The sequence below is a fragment of the Phaethon lepturus genome, unplaced genomic scaffold, assembly GCF_000687285.1.
Source record: "Phaethon lepturus isolate BGI_N335 unplaced genomic scaffold, ASM68728v1 scaffold2783, whole genome shotgun sequence".
NCBI lineage: Eukaryota > Metazoa > Chordata > Aves > Phaethontiformes > Phaethontidae > Phaethon > Phaethon lepturus.
The window spans coordinates 11,834-17,759 of record NW_010526775.1 but is presented as its reverse complement, the minus strand read 5'-3'; positions in this window follow the sequence as shown (position 1 = coordinate 17,759).

Genomic DNA, 5,926 nt, shown 5'->3' with positions numbered 1-5,926 from the left:
CAAGGTACAGTGCGTGCAGGATGGCTCTTCCAAACTCCACCTATGCCAGTCACCAAAGTAACAGCCAGTCTGTTCAAAAGGCAGCTTGTGCATGCACGACTTCCAGACTCCTCCTTGGAAGGCTTGAACTTGACATCTTGCTTCAAAAAAACTAAACCTGAAATATAAACAGCTGCCCCTTCTAGAGATCCTGCACTTAAGAAAGCACGTAAAGATGTGCTCACAGTAAGACCTGCACCGTATCTCCCCGGCCTTTCTTAACGAGGAAGCAAATAGTTAACTATCCTCATTCTCTAAATTATGATCGTAGGTCATCCAAACTATTTAACGATAAAAATGAGGCAACCAAAACCTCTCAGAGCTATAGTCCCAGGCTTTTTACAGATGCTCACAGATGTCTTTGCATCACTTATACTGTTACTATTTTGAGGTTTTCTCCACAAACGCAGTAACAACTTTGTTGTCTGGGGCATTGGAAGCTGAGATTCTGCAGAACAGGGTAATCTCCTTTGAGAATGGTTATTGTGCTGTACAGTATGTGCTGTCTCACTTTGAGCTCTGTCACCAACAATTACAGCAGCTCAACAAGGACAGGGACCTCAAAAAGAAAAGGCAATAGGCTTGTCAGAAGACCTGCGTTACCTAATGTTAAGGCTGGGTCTTTTTTTGTTGTTTTGTTTTTAAGTCTATTTATTTACACTGACGTTCTGCTGATTTTTAAAAAGTCACACTAAAGCAAAACAAAGCCAGGGAGCCCCAGCTCACCCCCATTCTCACTGCTGCCTGCAAGACCACACTCTGATGAAAAGAAGTAATGAATGTATCTACATCGGAGCGCTTCAGGAAAAATTGCACGGATATAAAAAAGTTCTCGCTTGGATCCTGACATGTTAGGGTATCTCATACAATTAATCACTGAACTGAACCATATCAGTGTTCAAAATCTGGTGCCAATTGAAGAAAGAGGAGTTAGAAGGAATGACAACTATAGACATGTGGCAGTGATCAATGAAGCTGCAATTCTGTCTTGAAGAGGTCACTCATGATGAATCAAATGCTGGGTGGGCAAATATGACAAAAAACGGGTTTTCATTTAAATAAAATAAAAACTCTCTTCAGGGAGAAGGCCAGTTTACTATGCAATACCTATAAAGACATGCTTTTGAACAGATGAATATTTCTGTTTTTAAAGCATAACTCTTCCTACTTTATTTATCCTTCTAAAAAACTGCAATAAATTATCAAAATGGTTGTCCTGGCCTGGAAAAAATATTAACAAAATAATACATTGTCCAGTAAAATATCAAAATTTTTTTTAAAAAAATCAAAAGTAATACAAAAATATTAATAAAAATAACTTGGCCAATTAAACATTTTGGTGGACATCATTGCAGAAAGTTTTATTTCCGCATGAATACTACTTTTCTTTAAATTATAAATTACATTTCAAACTGAAAAGCCATTTAGAACCAAATCCACATCTATTTATTTAAAAAAAGGAGCAGAAAGAGCTATTCCAGCAATTTCTAAGTGCTATTCAAACACTTTTCAATTAATCAACAATTTCCAGCGCAGAATAACTAACTGTCAACAGAAGACAAGTCTTTCATTGCCCAATTCCCAGCAAACTCTACTTCCTCTATCAGAAGACGCAAAACTGTGCATCAGCTCATGCACTTATAATCTGTTAGTTTGATCAGGTTATTTTTCAGTTCTCAGCTGGTTTACTTAATTACATCAGTCTCCAGCATTTCAGTTCTAAGAGTTCAAGTGGATCTTTTCCAGCTCCCTTTGCTGAAGAGTGAAATGGGTTTTCCTGTATTGATCTTTCCTTTTTGGCACTTTGCTTAGGGGAAAAAAAAAAGGGCAAACAAAACCAATCGCTCTTCTTAATTAGTGCAATTGTGTTATACCTCTTTTATAGCTTAGTTCTAAGAAGAGGCAAGTTCAATTAATTTTTTTCTTTTTTTAAAAAAATAAACAAAAATGTTTACACTAGTATATTGTATGGAAAGCTCCGAGAAACCAAAAATAAAATCAATAGGAGAGTAAAGGTTGACAGTAGTTCTAGAGCTTACAAATGAAATGAAGCTGATTGTTTTAAAATAAAAAAAGGAAGGAATTACAGAGGCTTGAGAAATCAAAACACATGATTTGATTTAGTTTGAGAATGAAGATACCTCATCACTCTTGGAACAACTGAAGTCAATTGGGAATGCTGCCACTAAACAGAACCAGAGTTTTCTTCCTTACATGAGCACAAAATGGCAATTAGGACAAACTGGGGGACAATAGCATGTGTCCACTCAGTTCAAACCAATTAGGCCAAAATACATGATCGTCTGATTGTGCAGTTACTTGTCTGCATGCGCATGCATTTCCATGTACGTAATGCAACAAGAAATGTGTTTTAAATCTTACAAGTCATGCTACAGCTCGAAAAAGTTAAGGCAGACTGCAACTTTAAAAAGATGACACAATTACTCGGTAGATATTTGACTTTCTTGATTTTTGGCAAAGAGGAACAGTGTATGAATACTATCTCAAATGTAACTTTTCACTTCATTTACCTGGATTTTTACTAAAACCTCAACAAAACCAAAAGGAGCAAACATTAGTGTTTAAATTTTTCATGCGTGCTCCACATTCACAGAGTACGAAGGTGAAAGGCATACCATGGGATTTGTTCCTACCAGAACTGGTTGTACCTGTTTCATTTTCTTTCTGTGACCGCCGACATGAGTAAAATAACACAGCTGAACTTTTAGAATTAACATCCCCCCAAATATTTAGAATGAAGCACCGTTTCTTTTTCAGCTGTCAACAGTTCTCAGACGCCTAACAGTAAAGATCCACTAAAACGTCAACGTGAGGTATCGGAGTCGCAATCTTGCCCATGAGAATGGGTGTAGACGGACACCCAACTGTGATAAGACAGGCCAAGGTCCAGTAGGTAAAACATTTGCCTTTGAGGTGACACCATTCGGCTGGGACAGAAAAGGAGCTTCCAGAAACGCCCGTAAGGCCCGGAGCCACCCGCTGCATGGGCAGTGGGGGTTAGCAGGCGTGATGCACATTTTAAATGAGGCAACGCCACAGCAAGGAATGCAAGAGCGATGGGCCTGGAAAGATGAGTGAGGGACAGCCAAAAAGCCTTGCCCAGAAGATGGAATATCTGAATAAGGTTTTTTCAGTCCTTTCTGACTTTTACCCTGCAACTTTGCTGTTTAAAATGGTGCAACTCCAGGAGCAGCGGCCAAAACGCCCATTTTTCCCAACGTATTTGAGCGCTTTAACTAGGCTGCCGGACCAGGCTGCGTCTTGCTTGCGCGCCTTATTTCTGAAGGGCGAGATAAGGATAGAATGTCCACCTGTGGCTTTTTCCATGTTCCTTACATAAACTACTTCCTACACCACCTTGAAGGTGAACCCTCATTTTAAAAACCACACCACTACCACCTTACTGGTTGCAATGGTACTAGTGCCAGCTACAGCGGTATCTCCACTACACAACGCGCTATGGACAGGCATGGCAGGCGTGTTGCATAAACGCCGCGAGGCCAGGGTGGTGACGTGCAGTAGGTGCGAAAGGGTTTGAGGTACACCCGAAATCTCGTGTTTAGATCTCGTATTTAGCTCCTCTGTCGCAGAGCTGCGGGTGCAGGGAATGCTCTGCAGGCAAGGGGCACCAACACAAACACAGCAGCGACGCCATGCAGAAGGGCCTGTTTGTCCGCATACCTGCAGGCTTGTGTGTTACTCCTTCTCTCCCGTAAGGCCCAGATATTCAGCAAACCCTGTGTTTCAGTTCCACGGACATTTGAGTTTCACGCTCTTTTAGTATCTTTTAGGACGGCTTGACACAGGTGCAGTTAGAGAAAGGCCAAATGTGAAAGCCATGCTGGTACTGCTGTCTCATGACAACAGCCGTAACTTGCGTGACAAAACCAACCCTTGGACTTAGCAAAGCTCTACGTATAAGCTGATACAAAACAGGAGTCGGCCCTGGGCTAAAAAACTACATCCTTCTAGCCGTGCGGGCTGGCCCCGCAGGGCTGCAGGGCCCTAGAAGGAGCGGACAGGAGAAGCAGCAGCGTCGTTCATCACGCGTGGGAAGAGGACGGGCACTTCCCCGGCGCCGCACCAGCCGGGGCCGCGTGGCTGCCCCGCGAGCGGGAGCCCCGTGAAGGACCGGCGAAGGTCTAGAGACCAAACGGGGAGCCGCCGCAGCCTGGCTAGTTCACGTCTGGATGGCCTCAGGCAAAGGGAATGTGCAGCGACGTCATTAAGGGGGTGGGTTTTTATTAGTTTCTGCTAATAAGCTTAGCAGATGTTACTGGGAACAGTTTGATGTTATTTTTCCGTCATTTATAACTTTATTTTTAATTTTTCCCTCAGAGCAAGCAAAGGCAGTAGATCTTACCATGTATTTCAACTTCAACTTGTTTCCCCTGTAGTATTGTTAAAAGTGTAGCTGAAGATTTTCTTTGTTTTTATTATTATTATTATTATTACCGTACAAAGGGAAAAAGTATTTTTCCCATTTGCCTATAATTCCAAAATAGCTGAAAGGATTATACTCTGCCTTGAAGAGGGAAAAAATACTTTTCAGACTCACAACACGGAAAATTTCACCCCCCCAAAACGAGTATTTTGTAAATTTTAGAATATGTAAAAACAAAGAATTATAATGGAAACTATTTCAAACTTTTATTAGGGCAGATCCTATTAGAAACTATTTATAAAGATAGTAACTACAGCTATAAATACTTAACGTTTTCTCTTGAGTAGTCCTAAGAGAATGTCAATGTTAAATGCTGTAAGGACAAAGATTACATAGGATAACACAACGGAACAATAGAGAAATAAATACACAGATTCAGGATATTTCCTGGGTGTATATTTCTACCTCCAACATTTAGCTTTTTTTGTTGGCTTTTTTTTGTTTGTTTGTTGGCTTTTTGTTTGTTTGTTTTTTTGTTTTTTTTTTTAAACACAAGCTTCACTAGGTTTACTTCTGGTTTACATTGGTTTGAGCTCTGGAGAAGAGTCACTAAATGCTTCCATTTTTCTTGAAGGTATAATACTACTTTCCTTGTTGGAAGGTGGAGGGGAAGGAAGAAGGATGGAGAGACACAATTGGCTATCAAAGGATGCCTGCAGAAACTTCTAAGGAACCACTGGAATAAAAGCTTATTTCTAAGTTACTTTTCTGCATTCACATTGCTAAATATTTCATAGAGAAACTTCCCATAAAAAAGAATACAAAGAATTAAGAGAAATTTCCATCTATGAAAACCATCTCAAGTGCCAACTTCCGATCCTGTTTTTTTCTTCATTTCCTTGAGCTTTTCCTTCATATGCTCTATATCCAGACTGCAAATGGCAACGAAAAATTCATGCATGGCATATCCCAGTTGTAAAACACTATCACATATATTATCTGTCTTTTCATCCATCCTTCTTCCTTTGCATGCTGTTAATTGGCCACGAGGGGTGAGGCAGTCTGTCATTTTAGGTCTTCCTGGCTTTCTGTCTTACTGGTAAGACCAGTGGAATAGTTTTGTGCTTCTCTTCAGCTGGAGGGCGTTTGACTGTTTTTACAAACACATCAGCGGCCATGTACGGAGGTACCAAATGTACAAAGGTTTTTTTCCCCCTCCCAATCTTCTATCAATTTTTGGTACATTTCAATATGGTATTTTGCAGTTTCCTCCAGTCTAGGGATAGCAGGAGACTCAAGCAGCAGAACTTTGTAAGGTTTATGTATTCAGATAGTATTTGAAGAGTGACTTGCCAGTCCTCACTAGTTTGTTGGTTTTTTTTTTCCATTTGTAGATGAGTGAAGAATGTACAGCACAGAAAGATAAAGAATCACATTGCTGGTGATTCTGGCGAGCATCATGAAGTCCTACACAGCCCTAAT